This window comes from Pseudopodoces humilis, chromosome 4, assembly GCF_049639895.1.
Source record: "Pseudopodoces humilis isolate 2021_Gansu_Grassland_sample_001 chromosome 4, ASM4963989v1, whole genome shotgun sequence".
NCBI lineage: Eukaryota > Metazoa > Chordata > Aves > Passeriformes > Paridae > Pseudopodoces > Pseudopodoces humilis.
Window position 1 is genome coordinate 25,350,908 of NC_142203.1, and position 19,770 is coordinate 25,370,677.

A 19,770-nucleotide genomic window follows, 5' to 3' on the forward strand; every position below is an offset into this window, starting at 1 on the left:
CATATAATTAGTGGGGCAGGTGCTTTCAAACCATCTTGTTGAGAAGGCTAAGGTGGAACATGTAAGAGTTTGAGATAACTGTATTAATGGGACTTTGCCTCTCAGTTTTTTAACTTAGTTGGTTTGTGCTTTCAGAATGCAACACTTTGAAAAACGTTTTAAAATGGGTGTCTAATGGGATGTAGCATCAGCAAAAGTGATACCTATATTGAGAACAATGGACTATACCTGAATGAGTCCCTATACCATTTTTCAGCCAACTATTTACCTATCCCAAAGATGCTCTTCTTTAGTTAAGATATTATTTTTTAAAACAGTAATACAGTACGCCATTCAGAACTTTAAGGTTTATATAAATTCACAAAACAAAAAATCATTTCAGGCTAGTTTAAATTATATGACAATATAATTTATTATGTGCTTATACTTATAGGATCTAGTCTCTACCATAACCTTTCAGGTGCTCTTTTATGCAAGGCACAGAAAGAAAAATATATACTTGCAATTGATTTAGACTAAGAGAGAAGCTTTCATGCAGAGTGAAATTATTTGACATGTACTTAGGCAATATATACCTGCTCCCATAGAGAACAATGACAAAGCTACCTGAAAACACAAGAATACAAAAGAAAAAAAATCAAATAGGGAAATCACAGGTAGGGACTAAACATTACTTATTGTTTTTTCTGCCTTCATCTATGGTGAAAGGTCTTTATGGATGTATTGCTGCCTTCCTGATTTATGTCATAGTTAACACCTATGTGTTAGAGATTGAGCCTTCCATGATTTGAGGATAATTATAAAAAAGAAAGTTGTTTGTCTGCTAGAGATCAAATACAAACTATAGATATTATAGGTGTCTGGGAGCTTTTTATATGTAATTTGAAAGTTGCTCTCTCTCTCTGTAGGCCTCTTTATCACTCACGTATGCTGCTTACTTCAGGTCTAAAATGAGGTTGCAGAATTATTTAAATGTGAAAATACTCTTTATATTTGTAAGCCTGTACTCAGGCTTTTGGTTCAGCCCCTTCTCAAAACAAAATAAACTAGACTAAGTTACTTGAGATCTTACTGAGTCTCCAAAGATGGAGACCCCAACAGCCTGTCTCAGTGGTGCCCTTACTTCAATGATGAAATTTGCCTAAGAAGCTCCTGCCTCCCTGCTTTTCCTGGCCTGCTACTTGTCAATTTTGGGCCCTCCCACATTCCTACTCACTGCCATGCAGCTGTCTGGGGGCTTAAGAAATTATGCTGATTATGGATCAACCATTTTTTCTGTCCTGAGACCCAGATAATTCCAGAAGCAAATCTGTTCTCCTGAACTGTGTATGTGTTTACACTTCGTGCCATCATTGTAGTGTTTGAATGCCGTGTCATTTGACAAGCCTTACATATGTTTCATCTTGCCAGAATTAAAGGATGGAACTCATCAGCCATTATATCTATCATAAGGAAATCAAATATGGGGGGGAGGGGGGTGGAGGGTACACATGAACTATAATTTTAGCTGCTGCTGAAGACAGTGGTTAAATTATCCAGCTGCCCTACTTCTCTCTCCACTCTTCTGTGCTTGCTTCACCTCTTCCAACACTATTAATGCTTGTTTGACCAGCTTGATCACAGAGTTAAGCTGACATATAACCAGGCCTATCAAATAAGTAAATTATTGGTTTTATCCTTGTTTGGCTTCCTAAACTGACTCATCTCAGCACTTTATTCCTGCAGTATATTCCAGTTTTTGTGCTTTGTTTACCCCTCCAAACATGACAGTAATACCCTATCTCAGATATCAGAAAGCACCAACACTAGCCAGAATGTGAGTCAGCAAGTACTGGTTTAATTTGTTTAGGTTTGCTAACACTTGATCTGAGGGTCATAACTTTAAGAGCAGCTATGTGATTCTGAGGAAGTGTTTTGTTTAATGACTTGGCACAGAGCTTCTGAGGACAGACAGGACAGAAACCGAATTCCTTTAAGTTCAGAGAAACATACTCAGCAATTTCTGCATCAAGCCTGCAGCTCCTGCTTGAGCATTTCTCCACTGCTTTTCAACAAATCTCCAGTGTTGGAGATGAAGGATCTCTGAGCAAGTGTGATTTCCAATTGTTAATTAATTAATAAAATATAAATTAAAATTTTTATTTAATTTTAATTAATTTTTAACACAAATTAACTTCTGTAAACAGTTATTTTACTGTTATCAGTCTTAAATATTGTTGAGAAGATAAATCTTCTTAATGTCTCCTTCACCTCTTCCTAAAGTCTCTAGAGAGATCTGTCAGGGAAGACACCTTAGGCGTAACCATAGAATTTGTTGCTCTGCAAAGTTCATGCAGTCACACCCCCCAAAACCTAGAATGATTGTGGTTTTGTGAGAACAACACGTTCAGTTTCATATGTATTATGTGGGGGTGGGAGGGAGGCTGTGGGGTGGGGTTTAGCCATTATCTGACTGCTAGACAATGGCCACAGCTAGACAAAAAACATCAGGTGGTTGTGACCACAGGGTAGGAGTGATACCAAGATGTCTGTTCTTGGATGCTCAAATGATCCATCAGCAGACTTATAATCTGGGATGATTTTTCTAAGGTTTGACTTGAACAACCAGCTGGTTTTATACTTTTTTTGTAGGTGGAAGGTAATATTCTGTTGGATCATGTGGGCATGTGTCATCAAAGCAATTCACTTACAAAGTCAAGGTGGCTTCACTGCATGTTGAGAACACAGGAAAAATGGGGTCCAGATTTGCACTGGAACCCATGTCAGCCACCCTGGTTGGTGGTAAAGACTACTCCATTGCAATCTTGTGTATTGTGAAGGCAAAAGGGTGTACTTGTGGTGCCTCCAAGCTTTTGAGAGAAGCTTTTATCTCATAGCATTAAACTTCCATGTACAAAGCCTATCTTCTCAGGCTTAGAATTGCAGAAGACATTTGTGACATTCAGTGAGAACCTCATAGGAGAACCAGAAAGAGATCCTGTCAAGTGCATTTGTTTTAGGTTTAGGTATCAACAAAACCTCACTTATTATTTTGCCCTTAGTGTAATAGATACTAAACAGACACTGACTTTGCTCAGTGGGACCACACTATCCCAAAACATCAGGACTCTCACACACAGGACAAGCCCCTACAGGACAGCAACATTTCCCCCAACCAGGTCTGAGGCTGCATAGAGTATGTACTGCAACTCTCTGCAAATGTATGCTAACTAATATCATACCTAATAAAATTTTATTAAATTTAATCAGAAAGGAATAATCAATGTCCCCAAAATTTCCTAGAAAGAAAAATCCTGGAATACCTTTCTTGACTTTCATGTTAGGTATGAATTAGTAATGAAATAACCTTCACCATCTTTAAATAATGTTGTGTCCTACAAGGCTTAGTAAGTTTCTAATATATTCCCACAATTTAGTCACATGAAAAAACCAGCTGCCCCATACTGCTGCATGCATGTGAGCTCTCACAGAGAGCCATGCTGAGCCTCCTTTTGTGTGTTGCTCACTAGCAGCAGCAGCTGGGATGACAATTCTTGCAAGTATTAAGACAGTGAGCAAATTTCATGCTCTGAATTTTCCAGTCTATTAACCTCCAGCTGTCTTGGCTCAGTGGGACATTCTACTACCCAAAAACCCCATTACACTCACCAACAGGACAAGTGCTACTGATGGCTGAGCAGGAGCATTGTCCCCAAAGAGGTCTGAGACTGTACAGTGATGTGGTGCCACAAGACAAATGCCCTTCACAGCCCAGTCTTAGCAGGGAAGCTGAGTGCTGCCATCTTCCCTTCCAAAATGCCCTTTTACAACAGTGAAGGAAATGATTCAATGAAGAAGGGGCTGAGCCCAAATCCAATTATCCATTTCCCATGGTGACTTCTGTAGTCATTCATCTTTATAGGTACTATTTATAGTCCTTTAGAGAACATGGACTGGGTAAGCACTCTGCAAACCAAAGTCATGGCTTTGTATATATGTACAGTCCATGACAAAAATTAACTGACTACTCCAGACATGCTGACAGCACACACAGACTGCACAGCTCTGAAACACAGTGTGCCAACACTCTCTGCAAACTGCTCTTTGGTCTGCTCTTACACGTTGTACTGGACACACTTGCTGTCAACATGCAATGAACCCTTTGAGAGTGGAGGTCAAATAATGACATTTCTGCATGAAAGAGACCAGGCACAAAGTAAGCTTTATCATTCTGCTACATTCAAGAGTTGCTCAACTGAGGGTTATTGGTTGCTACAGATTAAATTCTGCTACAGTGTCAGAAAAAGCCCTCTCAGCCTTAGAGTCCTTTATACCGATTCCTGTGATATATTCTGTAGCATTCTGACTTCGTGGACGTTTCTTTTGGTAACAGGTGTTTAAAATACGTAGCATAACATGCTTTAATATTGTGGATGGCGATTCCATAGACGGGGATTTCAGATTTACCGATTACTTTTGTTTCTCTGTTTTGTCTGCCACACTTTCTAAAACTCCCTTCTGTTCCCGATTTAAACAATGCCTCCTCAAAATCAAAACATCTCGTTGCTGGGTGCATTTCCAAGATTAGCCAGTCCTGCTAACTCCTGAGCAGTTTCCTGTCAAACTGCCCACAGATTCATCATGAATTTGTGGGACACAATGTGCAAAAAAGTGTTCTATTAATGATACCAATGGGCTTAATGTATGCATACTATATAATAGCACAAGCAAGGTGCTATTACCTTTCACTAGTAATCATTCCTCCCATTTCCATTTTCTTGTTATCTTTTTCAATCACATCCAACCTAAACTGCAGTCCCTTTGGAATGGGTTTTTTCCTTTATCTGTTCACTTAAGTGACAAAAATAGAATTATGCAGAGCTAATCACAAAATCAGAGGTGGAGCTTCTTATCACCAAGTTTCACATAGCTAAGTACTGAGCAGGAGGGAGTGGATTTTGGCAGGCCAAGGCAAAAAACAAATGGGCTTATTTTTGTCTGGTATTGTGGTAAATCTTCCAGCCATGTAAAAGTGGCATCTCAAGACCCAGAACCTAAGGATGTGAAAACTAAGTGAAATGTGAGTGATGAATCACTGTCAGTTGAGTAATCTACACAAAGAATTTTGTAATATTAAATATGTTTCTCTCTTCCAAAAAGATCCTGAGTAAATACTTCAGTATATAATACTGACCCTGACTAAATCAAAACCTGATTTGCTTATAAGGACATTTGAAGCCAAAGCTCACTCACTCATGAAATCTACGATGCCAGTGCAGCATAATAGTGCTGTGGTTTACACTCCTATCTTCCAACTACCAGAACAAGTATCAGTCACAGCAACTGTGTTCATCTTAGCAAAACAAAAAAAAGCAACAAAACAAAAACAAAAACACACACAAAAAAAAAAAAAAAAAAAAAAAAAAAAAAGCCTTGATCAATGTATGACTACACAAAGCACAATGATGGAGGACGTGAAGATCAGGGAATGGAGTAGCTGATTTTTACTTATTTTTAAGGGTGAATTTTATCTTTGCTTTCTTATTTTCGGTGTCTCCAACATCAGCTGCAGGCAGGGACATAACTACCCTCAGAAAATGGCCATCAAAACTGAGGAAAGTCTTTGCTGGTTTGATTTTTTTTCCCAGCAGAAACAAAGACTCTATGTTCCCCCTGTGTTCCTCTGTTCTGTGTAATCTGTGAGCTGTGAATTGCTTCTTTGCCTCTGGATGCCTGTCAAAAGAAATTATAAATGGGATTACTTTGTTGTGCAATCTTGCTTTCATAGCTTTTAGTAAAGTGTTAAATGTCCCAAAAGACATTTTACATTATACACGTATTTCTATTTCAAGAGTGTAACAACCCACCCGAAAAGAACAGAAGGAACCTTTTGGATCACTTCACTACCTGCTGTCTTACAGGACAGCTTTAAGAATAAAAAAAGATCAAAAAGTTTTCATTCAAGTAAAAGTTAGACAAATGATTATTATAGTGCATATAAAGTTCAAATGGGAAAAAACCAACCAAACAAACAAACCAAAAAACACCAAACAAAACTGTTTGAAACTGTGGTGTTGCCCATTAATTTCAGTTCAGAGCACATACTTTTTTTTTCATGGCACATGGAAATTTTTGTGGCTGAGTCTGGCATTAATGAATAATCAAGGCATGCCTCAACTTTTACAGCTGAGAGTCTCATTTCTGAAAAGGACACCATCATTTTGGAATACTACAATACAAAACAGGACACAGGCATGCAATGCAGCTTATTGAACACAGCCTGAATTTTTTACATCTTTTCTGTCATTTGAAGAACCAAAGACCTGTCCTTTCTTGTTTACTTCAGGTCAGATAAACTCATAAGTGCAATAGGTACATCAGAAATATCTCTATATGGACTTTTACCTTGCTTTTCTCTCTTTAGTTTATGAAAATACAAATTGCATCTCTGTACAGAAATTTTATACTTTTGCTATTCAAGAGTTCTTTTCAACAGTAATTCTCTGCTCTTGTCATCCTGGTCAGATAGGGAGAGCTGGCTGGACTGAAACTTCAGCTGGACTTCCTCTTAGGCCACATATATTATGAAAACATTCCCTAATTTTCCAGTGTCATGCAAAAGCTATAACCAATGTCCTATTAGTTACATGGGAATTCTGACAGTCTCGAAACTTCTAACACTGAGTGAGGCACCAAAAGTATGACATGACATATCAACATTGCAGAAGACAATATGTCAAAGAGTCTTGGAACTATGCTCCTGTCCTCCCTGCAGTACTGATGGAACATGCAATTAGGCTCTGGAAGTGTAACATCACCTGTGTTATGCAAAACACTTCTTGTGTGACTGTATCATTCTTACACCTGTGCATTACAAATCATGCAGGGCAAGAAGCTTTCTCATTCAAATAACTTACTAATTTTATAATTTAACATTGCTGTGTGACATAGCAAGGAAACTATACATGATGAATTAAATGGATAGACATCAGGAAGTGGATGTCAGAATGGGATTACTTGGCATGCTGTGAGGGTCCAAGCCTTGGTACTTTTCTGATCCTGACTTTAAGGAAAGGGTGTTTGATTTTTAATCTTCTTCCTTTATGAACTTGGATGTTTAGACCTTCCTGAAGAAAAAAATGCACAGTAGTATGAGTTATTGTAGACCAAGTAGGCTTAGGACAGCAGTTAGGAGTATTAGCAGGAATTAAAGATGCAGCCTACTGACTAAGGTTGGTCTCTCCTGCTGACCTTCTGTCAATACAAAAATTACCCCACTACTCAAGTAACAGTACAGATGTCTCCAAGTGAGTAGAAGAAATGGGCTTAGACACTGCTAGTAACACAGAATTGAAGGAGGGTAAATAGGAGGACACATGAAGGCACTTAAAACATATCTGTGTACAAATTCATCTCAGACTGAGGGTACTTCCAGCACAAAAGCTCAAATGATATACATAGCAGGGGTTGAATATTCTTGTGAAACAGAAGCAAATGCTGCTTGTCACTGCAAGCACAGTCCAGCAGTATTAAGGACACATGCAAACAGGTATTGCCGTATGTGAACATTTTTTTACACCTTCCAAAGCTGTGTCTCTTCCACCTTTTCCCTAAGTACAGAGTAATTAAAGCCCATTGGGACAGTTTATGCATATAAGCTGTTCCAGCTACATTGATGATCCTAAGAATTTACACCAGCTACATTTTCCTGTTTTCCATTAATCTAGCTGTTAACATTAAATGTAATGTTTCAGCAGGAAACCAGGCAATATCACTTTAATTAATTTCTGTGGTATAAAAAATCTGACCTTATGTACTGCAGCCAAGACAAAAAGAACTCCGTCACAGAACATCAATTACCCTTGGAAGGTCTCACTCTACCAAATAATTTGTTCAAATACATTCATCAGCTGAAACTTGACTTAAAAACATTTTACAATAATTATGACACTTTGATCCATGATCCAAGTATTTAATGTTTGAGTAATACATTACTCAAAGTCAGGCTTGGAGAAGAATAAGAATTGGCATCAGAAGTGAGAAGATGGCACTTAAGAGATAAGGCAAAGCACACCGCACACTTCTAGTTTTATCTCTGTTTCTTGAGCAACTAACATCCTCAAAACTGCCAGTCCCCAGAATATATTAGACACTGTGTGTTAATAAAAGCTCATGGCTACCATCAGTAACATACATTTTAGAAGAACTGGACCTTTTCCTTTAAACAATCTGTCCCTGCTATGAAGTATCTCTAGAATCTATTTTCTGTGTGATAATTTCTTTAAAAAAAAATCAAACTCTTGTCATTAGGTTTTACACATCATGATAAAGAGAATGCACTGGTGCTTACAAATATTTACTAAAGGCCAGAGTTTGGAAAATATTTTACTCAACAATGCTTACAATGTCAGCAATACAACACTTCAGTAAACAGTGGACAGTGGGTTTTCAGTCATTAATCTTTTATGGCATTTTAATGTCAGTTCAAAACAAGTCTCCCTCTGTGGTCCATCAGGTGTAGAAGATGAAACACAACAGATGACGAAAGTATGCAGAAACCAAGTAAAAATTTCCAGCAACTCACAGATGTTTTGAAATATTAAATGTAGCTTCCTCCATTAATCCCCTTTACATGCAGCCTGGTCTCATGTCTCCTCCAACAGCTACCAATATTAATTTCTTCTGCTGAGGGAGTAAACAGATAATACCTGTTGGTGTGGCAACACCTCTAATGAACAGTGAAAAGTAAAGAAGAAAGAAATCTGTCATTATTGGTCCACATGACGCTTTCTGACCATAATGCTGCCTTTCACCATCATGAGCTGTTTGAGAGAGAATTTAAAAATTGAAGCAGGAATAGTAATTTAAAAATTGAAGCAGGAATAATATCAGCACAGTCCTAAGTCAGACATCTTGCCATCTCCTAAACTCAGATAAATTTTTGAGCTTGATCATTATGTAAAAGATTTTGTCTAGTTAGAAAAACTGAGCTCTCCTTGGAGCTACCACAGATGTTGCAAAGCCTTGGAATATTAAATTGCAGAGCTGTATGCATTCTAGGTCTTAAAAATATATCTTTTAGAGCCTGTTTTTTAGAGGCCCTTCCCTATACTACATGTTACAGTTCCTGAGTGCATTCCAGATACCCATTAGTGTGTTATCTGATGTATTATGTCACAGCCTTGCAAAAAAAATAAAATGCATTTGTTTTGGATTATAATGTCCAAGAAGCTGTCAACACCTTAGCATTCTGGAAGTGTTCAGTGAACAGTTAAGCTTATATAAAAAGAATTCACAACCAGCTCTTAGTCCTCGTGAGATCATGATGTCAGTCCCTGCTCACTGCCCACTGTAGTACAGACTGGAACACTTACCTCATATACAAAGAATTTTTCATTGCAGATTCTCACTTCCTTAGACTCTCCACCTAAGAGTAACACCAGAAATATCTTCATATAATTCCTGCATTAAAAAAATTATTCTTTCCTCTATGATTTAGTGTATATCAATGTCATTCCAGCCATTAAGAACAGGCTACAACAATGTATTCTCCCTGTTCACAAGACTTATGAAAACTCATGGGGTATAATGCTTTCTACCACTGTCAGCATCTCTTTGTTTCTATTACAGTTTTATATCCTGATTAATGTAGTTTGCCAGGTACAACTGAAGTGCTATTGTAAAAAATTGCTAAACATTAGCCTAAGTCAAGACATTTGGAGACACAAATCACTGTGTATTTACTGTGTATTTACTACCATTATTCTTCATTTTATGTGCAAAAATGTTCAGTAGAAAAGATCTCCATATTTTAACTCATATGTAAGCCTCATAAGTAAAAAAGCATATGTCACTCAAGCAAATAGATTTTTACTAAACTTTCATATTAGAATACAACACTTGGTAAGCTGAGCCTCACAGGTTTGCTTTAGCATTCTATCAGCTAACTCAGTCTACAAATACATTGCAAATTATTTGACTTAACAAATTATAATTTCAACTGTATTATTAAAAATTTGTTAATTTGCTATTCATTAAAAAACCCCAGCCACGTCAGCAATAAATACTGGTGACTGGTGCTGCAGCACTTAGCTTCTCCATGCACAAATACTAAGACACTTTGGTCAAGATGACTGCCCAAGATGTTAGAGCAGTTTTGTTCAGCCACAGACCTGTCCTGGAGAGAACTATTCAAGCTATTTACAAATACTTACTGAAGTCAAGAGAAAAAAAACCTGCAGCTTATCAGCAACCCCATGTCAGTATTATGAATAGCCTGATTATTGTCTTTCTTATTAAGAATTTCATTAACACCTAGATTTTCACTGTTCTAGATACACAGGAGAAAAACAAATGTAAATGCCTTAGATCCATCATCAAATGAGTTCACGGGAAATAATAACCACTACAAATACTTAGTAAGTGCAGAAAATATGCATGAAACAATACCAAACTGAGCATTGCCCAGTTTGTGTAGTAACCACACTGAGACTTAGAAAACTGTCTGCAGTAAAGAGAACACAGATTGTACTAACTACCACCCAATAACACAGGCAGATTTTGTTCAAAGCCCTACGCAAGGATTTTGTTCCTTCTGCAGTTTCCTGTTTGGTTTCCTCTACCTATACACAATATCTAGTTGCAGACAATTCCTGTTAGACTTGGTATATCACTAAGGACATCACAGATGTGCCTTGCCTGAGTTTGGACCTCTGTATTTCACAGCACTGTAATCTTACTATAATTCACAAATGTAAAAACGCATAATACAATCCCTCCTGTTGCCTTGGCTGTATGTTGTAGTGAGACCTTCATAAAACACACATTAGAGGGGTGTCCCTGCTACCTCTCCAGCCACTCTGCTGTCAGCATGTTGCCTCCTTTCTCTTTTCAACCCTTCTCCTTTCTTCTACTGGCAGCTTGAGTGAAAGACGAGCTGTTTTTCATGAGTGGAGGTCTCATCCCTGGAAGTGTTTAAGGCCAGGTTGCATAGGGCTTTGAGCAACGCAGTCTAGTGGAAGACAGATATGCCCATGGCAGGGAGGTTGGACTAGAGGATCTTCTAAGGTCTATTCCAACCCAAACCATTCTGTGCCTCTGTGGTGCAGGTATCACAAAGTCCTGCAACATCAATCCTCCACTCACACATCATAGTGGAGCAAGCTACTGTTGAGCTTGTAGAGGAAATGTTAAACATACAGAGTTTCCCAGCAATGATCCAGATGCATTGAAGGCTTGTGTTATTAAGCATTGAGGGCATTTGTCTACTGATCAGGACTGAGAGCTGCAGCATTTAATGAAGGACAGTATTTCAGATTTGTGTCTCTATGTAAGGTGCTGCCCTTAAGCATTTTATATTTGCATTACATATTTGTATTAGGCAGTATATATTTTGCCATAACCTGGCAAAAGTTTCAGGAGCTGCTTTGAAGACAGCATAGACAAGAATGGCAGCATGGCTAGAGCAACCCAACACAGTAAGGAAGACATGGATGTTCAGCTCTTTTTAATGGCAGATGCTCACTGAAGAATTGGTGTTCTGGGCCAGAAATGCAACCCAGGACTGCTGGGAGTAATCCATTTAACTTTACGCTTTGGATATATCTGAGTTCAGAGACAGGCTTGGTAGCTAAGGGGAAGAGTAATATCCCTCCCCAGTGAGAGCAATGAAATACACAGCATTTCTCCAGGCATTGAAATACAGACCACCTATACTGACTGTGCAGGCAGCCTGATACTAAACTCCTTGAATTAAACAATGTATCTGCCTCCCTGGTGATTAAAACCACACACGTCCACTGAAAGGTCCAGAATTTTATAAGCTTTCTACGTGTGCAGAACAGAAAGGACTTGCTATTGCTGTTCAGATTTAGATTCAAGTCACCATAACTAACTGTCCCAGGAAGTTTTTGATTCATCAAATATTGCTGCAGTTGTCTCAGACAGGTAAGTGACTTCACGGAGAAACACTGAAACAAATACCATTATTTTTCCGGATACTTTTCAGTGAAATGCTCAAATGCGAAGACTCAGCCAAAAGGTAGATACTCTCCAAGGTAGTGCTTTATGCTTTCACCACATTCCTACAGCTAGCATACCTGTGGCAAATTATTATACTACATTATCCCACCACAGAATGTCTTAGACCAATTTATAAAATAAACAATAACAAAGCTCTAATCTTAAAGGTATCACAGAAGAAAAAAACATCTGCTCGTGTTGTTTAAGTTTTTATGTGTCTCCAGGGTTGTCTGTGGCTAGAACATCTTCATCACTTTTACATGGGCTTCCTCCACCATGCAAATGGTCCAGGACTGAAGTCACCTCCTAGTGTCACTCACTCTGATGCCTACTCTGGTTAGTATAAGGTTTGCAAATGTGTTTCAGAAAGCATTCTTAATATTACAATGGTATTATTCACTTACTTGAACTTCTTTCAGGGCTTAGTGAGATATATGTGACAGAAGCATTCTTCATACCAAAAAAAAAAAAAAAAAAAGTAAAAATATTACCTCATAGTTTCTCCTTAACAAACAGGATTTACAAAAACAATGCACAAATCTTCAGTGTTATATTCCAAAGACCATATATCATACATACATGTTTTTGTCTAGGAACATGGCATGATAGTTTGCATTATTTGGGACCTGTTAAACAAAAATAAGTTCACAAAATTTCTGTGTCAGCATAATCATTTAGTAGTCACAGATTTTTTATTTTCTTTCAAAAGCAAGGAAATAAAACAGCATAAAAAATACATCAAAATTCTATGAAAGCAACTTTTACTTCAGGGACTACCACTAAAGCAAATTACCCTTACAAGATTTTTCCTGTCTGACTGGGCTAATACAAAGACCCATTGAAAGGAGATACCTGGAGATCGGAAACCCTTCTTTTTCAGTCCCTGTGGGATTTTACTGCCTACGGTTTGCTCTTGCAAGAAAAAAACGTTCACCTAGGTGTGTGACAATAACAGCCCCTAGTGGAACTCAATTATGTCCACAACAGCCTTTCACATCCACTGCTGGATTTGCAATATGTGGATGTGCATTTTTCTACAAACAATGAATGAATATGGCCATGTTTCTTCATTTTTCATGCACTCTAGCTAGAAATTATTTATGTACCCTGTTTCATCAAGTTTTTTATTTTTCTCTTGTCACCATTTCTACACTTACCAATTACATTTACCACTTACTTTTTTTCCTGAAAGTCAGCATAAGGTTTTATTGCTTTTAACATTACACTAACTCACAAGTATAAAAAAAAAAAAAACTATTTCTTCTTTGTTTTCACTTGAAGTGTCATGGCATTACTTACTGGCAGGTGCTTAGTGGCAGATGTTCTGAGATGGTTTCTAGATAACTGAAATGGAATTAGAGCCTTTGACAGCAGATGCAGCTCTTGCCTGGTCTTGAAAGCCTCCATTTCTCATCCAGCTGAGTCTCCTTGCCCTGCTCCAGTGGTAGGACACTCATGGTCTCCTAGAGTCTGTCCCCCAAGAATAATGCTCAGCAAACTTGTGTCTGCAGTAGGGGAAAAGAACCCAAACCAGAGGTGGAGTTGGGCAGGTGAAAGATGGGCTGTGGATGGATTGCTCATACAGGGCAAGGAGGAGGTAGTCTCTTCAGTGCTTCACCTCCCTGAGAGCATCACTGTGTCCCTACAGGGTACCCCATATGGAGCACATCTCCAGGCTGCATCAGGCTTTTGGGCAGGGCTATTCCATATCCAGGTTAATGCAGCACAGCTGAAGAGCCAAGGGAGCCCCCCCCCCCCCCCATCACCTGCTGAGTGGGGCATCACAGGTGAACCAGGGGGAAGAGAAGGAGCCATGTCTGTCTTAAACAGCACCAGGGTGACAGGGCAGAGAGGAGAAGTGTTGCTATTTAGAGATGTCTGTAGGTTCCCACTGCTGTGGGAGTTTTGATGATTCTGGGGCAGAATAAGGACCTTCTTTTGGGTGCTAGACAGGTCCAGACAGTGCAGCTGGAGTGGACACAGGCAAAGACAGTTTCTGGAGTTTCTCCAGCAGTGATACGAGGCAGACCTGGATCTCTTCATGCATAGCCACAGGTAGCATGCTGTGGCCTGTGTTCTCCTCCTCTGTAAGGTCTTTACCTTTACCTCTGCTTATTTTCTCTGGGGTGGGACTGCTGGGATGCTTCCCCTGTCTATCCTTGGGGTAGGTAGGTGCAGAGCCACACCAGTGTTGCAGAGAACAGCCCCACAGGTAAGCCAGGGTCTGATTCTCACCAACACTGTGTCATAGAAGAGGAGGAGGAGGAGGAGCCAGTCCCACTGCCAGAACATCCCTAGAGTGATGGGTATGGCCATGAAAGCAACACCTTTTACCTGCTGTGACCTCTTAGGTAGGAGCTAGATGAAGGTGGTGGAGGGATCTGACAGGCAGCAGGAGGTAGAGCTGTAGTGGGAGAAGGAGCAGCTGGCAGCTCAGCTCCTGTTGCAGAGCCAACACAGTTGCATCTCACATCCCAGGAGCAGGATGCTTTGCTGTTTAAAGGTACATTTCACTGAAGTGGGATTCATTCCAGTAGGATCTACAGGTGTTGACTCTGAGACATTAAACAACTACAATCACAGTGCAGACTCAGCTCTGCCAAGGAGTTCATTGGAAAAAGTCAGTCCAGCTGAGGCTGGCAAAGTTGTCTCCCCTTGACAAAAGTGTCTTGGAAATGAGCAGAGATCACAAACACATGCAGTTTTCTATGCATGTGGTTTGGACAGGGGATTATCTCAACTCATGCTGAAACCATCTTGCTACTGCCTCTTCCCAGAGCAGAGGAACATGGAGGAGTAATGGAGGTGATTGCAAAACTGAGGCTGAGCAAGCAGACTCAGCTGTTGGAGCAGGTGAGCCTGTGCTATGTTGTCTGCCTGGGTCATCTCTCTCCTTTTTGGGTATGTGACTTGTGTCCTGCCCACTGGAGATCCCTGGCTCCTCTGTGTCCAAATGCAGGAACACTGAAGGGCAATGGCAAAGCAAGTCAAAGTAGAATCACAGCAGCACTTATTGGAGGAGCAGCAACCATTCATGACTCAGCAGCTTTCCATCAAAGTGAGAAGAGCTGAATACGGCAAAGGGGAGCTGAAGCAGACATGTTTTTGTATGTGCTGGGAGTCTGAACGGTGGTGTGGTGTAAGAAAGAGCTGAGTGCTGGGCTGCAACCTCCTTCATCTGCCCTCTGCCTCCTTCATCTCATCTCCTTACATGTGGAATTGCAATCTAACAGACAAAGGCTGCTGCGTACATGCATATGTGTGCTTCTCAAGGAAGCAGAAATCTCCACAAGGGGTGCTGGTCAGGCACCAAGGGCTGGAGTCAGCCTCCTGATGTTTTGGGGTTTAGTGACAGTAATGGGTTAAAGGAGAAAAAGACTGCAGTAGATGGGATTTAGGCATCCCCTTTGCTTCCCTTGCAGTGCTCTCCGGAGTGCTTTGATGCAGGAGGTCGATGGTGCAGAAGTTCTTGAAGGAGTGAGGGAAGCTGGTTGCTACATGGGCTGAATTTCACACCCAAGAGTAGCAGCTGAAGGAGTGGCTGTGGGATAACATGGAACAATCTCAGCACACGGGCTCCAACATGAGACTCCACTGCAGTAAGGCCCCTTCCTATGGCCTCCAGCACAGCCTGGCAGGCTCAGGGATGTATCCTGCACACAGGGGAGACATTCAGCACTTCCTTTAGATATTTAAGACAGAGGTGTCACAATGAGAACCAGGCTGTTCCAGGAACAGCTTCCACCAGCCTGTCTTAGATGTCACCTGTCTCTCTCCTGTGCCTGTGAAGAGTCTGGGCAGCTAGAGCAGGCAAAGGTGCCTCTGTTATGACTCTAGTGAGGGGAAACCACCAAAGTGGGCTAAGCAAAATCTCCCTGTGCCTTGGGAATGTGTCAAGAGTCAGTTCTGCTCCTGCCTGGGGCTGCCCAGAGGGGATATGTGGAACAGACTTTGCAGCAGAACTGCCTTTTTAAGAACTACCAGAGTGCAAAATAACCATTCACTCTGAGATTTTCTACTGCTGACAAACTGCCATGCCTTGAGCTTACTTTAGGGTGTGCAACACGGTGAGGGGCTCCAGCCTTTTTGTGAAGGAGTCTGTGTGCATCTGTACCACTATAGCTCTGCCAGCCCTGGCCACCCATCCAAAGCTGAATGCATGAGGCACTGCTCAAGTACCTGGTGGTGTTGCTCTGCCCCAAACTGGCCCACATGAGAAGTTCAGCAGGACCAGATCTCCTTCATGACTTGGGACATAAATGAGACAGTGTCCAGGACAGGGCAAGTAATGCATTGGTATCCCCCATGCCCATCCTAGGAGCAGGCAGAGTTGAAGTTGTGGGGCTGTGAGCTGAGAGCCAAGGAGGAATAGCTGGAGATGGACAGGGATCAGATGGATGAGTCCTGGCATGAGCTGATGCAGTAGAAAGAGGTGAACAGGGAAAGGCATCCAGCAGTCAGGGGAGAACGTTTGGAGCATGACTGAGGTCAGCAGAGCATCTGCTCTGCAATACACACCTGTACAGGGGCCATGAGCATAGCTGGGGCTTCACACCCCTCCTGAAGTCATGAATATTAATCCTAACCCTGAAGGGAAATAAGGGGATGCACCAACTTGCTCTGCCACAGGGCAGCAAGAGTCCCGGTCTCCTGCCTCACCAGCCCACCAGTGTTACAGTGCTTATCCCAGAAAGGGGAGCGAGCCCTGCAGGAAGCATGTGATGTGGAGTCTGAACACCAGGAAGGCTGCAGGCCATGCTGCAGCACTGTAGCAGCTGAGGCAGCACAAAGAGCTTCTGCACCAGCCAAATACCCTCTCACCTTTCCTCTTCAGCCTGGGGCCCCTGTGCCAGGGGCCTGAACCTTTGCCAACAGCTTCTCTTTCTCCTGGTGTTGGGTGGGATTGTCTAAGCACGGGTAAAACATGTGTTTTTCTACATGGCAGCTGGAGAGGATCACTTCTGAAGTATTTTAATTGGAAGTTAGTGGGTTCTGTATTGTGCTACTTGGCCTAACAATTTGTCTTCTAATTCTTAGAGTGCAGAATATAAATGTATTATAAATATATAAATACCAAGAAAACTATAAATTACTGTCATTTGCATTTTTCATAGGAACAATTGTCTAGGAAACACTGGCAATATGCCTGTGACTGAGCTAAACCCATCCTCAGAGTTAAAAAAATAAAGAAAGAAACCAATTACTTCATAGCAGTAAAGAAAGCATCTGTCATATGCTTTTTATTTAACTTTTTCACTCACTGGAATGTACAAATACTGATGGAATTCCTGGAACCAGAGTGAAACATGTAAATTTTGTTTTCCATGGAGAAACCAACCCTCATCGGGAACTCAACCTGCAATGAGTTCTTGGAGGAGATGATTTTTTCCTTACTCCCCAAACTTACAGCAACTGGCTGAATGCACCTGCTGCAGCATTGCCAAGTGGTTTTGCACTTCTGATGTATTCTCTGTGGGTATCCACATGTATGGTAAAAGGAGGAGAAGACATGGACAGACAATAAAATGGCTTTGTGGCACCAACAACAAGCTGTCATTTCAGCAAGCAGAACTGTCTGGCCTAGTTACAGGCTGGGGTGTGGGTAGAGTTTGGATGATGTGAGGTAGGGGCAATGGGGCGTTTGCACAGCTACTCCTGAAATTTTTGGCATGTCTGGGATTAGTCAGAGTCTGGGCAATGTAGAAATCTGACACTAAACTGCCTTCTGAGAAACACATTTTGCAGCAGCTTGAGGGTTGTGAGAACAATTTAGGCAGCCATTAAAAGCAAAAAAAAAAAAAAAAAAAAGGGGGGGGTGGGCTTTTTTCCCTAAGCTGACTGCTTCTTATAGTCACTGACATTTCACAGGTTTTCCGAACATAGAAGAGTAAGTATTTCTGCGTATTAAGTTGTAGCCCCGTTCTGCTTCTCTTCCCCAGGTAACAGGCAAGGCAGGTCAGCAGTTTCCCCGTCCTTTTAACTTCTTCTCCCATACAAGCTGCTAACCGGGGAAACAGAAGAAGTTACTTAACTGCTTTTACTTATGCATTTACTGCTTTAAAAATATTTTCAGCTTTGAGAATCACGTAAGTTTTCCTACCGGCTAACTGCTGAGGACTCCCCTTTCCCCCGGCAGCGATTAGGGCCGCTCCGCTCCTGAGGGAGGGGCGCGAGGCGGGAGCAGCGGCAGCCAGTCAGAGGAGACAGCTCAGCGAGACAGCCAATCAGAGGAGGACGCTCTGAGAGACAGCCAATCAGAGGGGCGAGTTCGCCGTCCCGAGCGGGTGGGGTGAAGGTGCCGCGGTGCTGAGGGGAGTGTTGTCGTGGTGCCGTGAGGAGCTGAGGTGGGTGACAGTGGTTGGTTCGTGTCAGTACCGCTGTACATTTAAAAGTGTTTAATGCTGGCAGAAGTATCATCCTGCATATTTGGTTTACTGGGTGGTGTTTCCTCGAGTCTTTGGAGAATGAAACAGGGTCATAGCCTGTTACAGCCTCGCTGTTTTTCATTAAAAAACTTTGAAGACTTCCTTGTAGCCTCACAGACTAGTATTTCTAAGTCCCACTTTTTTAGTTTTAAATTGGAAAGTTGGAACATACCTGGGTGCAGCGGTTTCGTTGTTTATTGAATGACACACCCTTAAGAAACTAGCGGTATTTGGAGTGACTACTGAGCAATTCACTACTTCTAAGTGTATTAATTCAAATTTTACCACTGGGACCGGTAGTTGCAATTCTGTAGCTAATACTTGAATTAATGCATGGCTAGATTGCTGTAGAGACGTTTTAGTGATACACATCCGTTCTGCTAAATTGCTGTTCTATCCATTGCCCTCCAGCACTTAAGGTGCAGATCCATCCCTCCTTACAAGCCCATCCCCGCTTGCTCCACTCTCCCGTACCCAATCTGTTGGATGTAGATCTGATGGAGGGTCCAGGAGGCTGTCCCAAGGGTTTTCTTTAGCATCTAGTGGTTTTGGTCCACTGTTTTGAACTATCCATGCACCCTCCCTCAGAAGGTTCCTCTCTTTGTTTTTATTTTGTTCTCTGTATGATTTTGTATACCTTATTCCCTGTTTTGTTTCTTTGCCTGAACCTACCTTTTTATCTCTCCTGCACTTTTCTTCCCAGACGCCTTTCAAGTAACCAACTACCCCCTAGTTACTTCTTCCTCCACTGGTTCCAATTCTATTACATGCATACCTGAAATTCCTATTTCCAAATTTGTTAGGTAGTCAGTTTTAGCCTCATATCATGATACTTACTGGTACTGCAAGACTGACTGAAGATTGCCTTCTGTCACAGGTTTCCTTTTTGGCCCTACAATTCATTTTAATTGAAATTCAATTACAGTATATCCTGTTTCGCATTCACACTGTGTCTCTGGCCTTATACAGTTTTTGCCTCTCTCCTGATTCCCCTCAGAAGCATCAACTAACTTAGAGACCCAGTGTTCCACTGAAGCCTCATGCTCCCAGTTAGCCTATACAATCTCCATTTCTCTGGTGAAATTGAAAGTGGGGGAAAGTCCCCTCACAAATACATGAGGCAGTGATAAGTTAATAATCTAGACAGTGAATTAGTGCCTTTAAAAACTAATCTATAATCCATAAAAATCATTAAATCAGTTAATTTAAGAGCTATTGCTTAAGGGAGGTAATTTGTATTGCCTACATTCACTTAATGACTCTAAAGGTTTTCTGAGACATAAACACCAAGAGGCATAGCAAAAAAAAAAAACAAAAACACCAAACCAAAAAAAAAACGCTGTTC

At 41.1% G+C, this 19,770-nt stretch overlaps 1 protein-coding gene and 1 long non-coding RNA gene across 2 annotated transcripts in view; one reads left to right on the plus strand and one right to left on the minus strand.

The window, feature by feature from the left end:
* Positions 1-5,468: 5,468 nt before the first annotated feature.
* LOC148184465 (uncharacterized) lies at positions 5,469-13,666 on the minus strand. Its single transcript, XR_015772394.1, has 5 exons — positions 13,300-13,666; positions 12,492-12,626; positions 9,354-9,406; positions 8,564-8,664; positions 5,469-5,712 (listed from the first exon to the last, which is right to left on the minus strand). It is a non-coding gene; the product is annotated as an uncharacterized LOC148184465 (long non-coding RNA).
* A 218-nt stretch (positions 13,667-13,884) lies between these two features.
* The window catches only part of SHOC1 (shortage in chiasmata 1), a 53,192-nt gene continuing 47,306 nt past the window's right edge, over positions 13,885-19,770 (plus strand). Inside the window, exons 1-3 of the mRNA XM_088054350.1 lie at positions 13,885-14,055; positions 14,778-14,853; positions 18,137-18,344. The gene's annotated coding sequence lies outside the window, so the exon portion shown is untranslated. The remainder of the gene's footprint in view (positions 14,056-14,777; positions 14,854-18,136; positions 18,345-19,770) is intronic.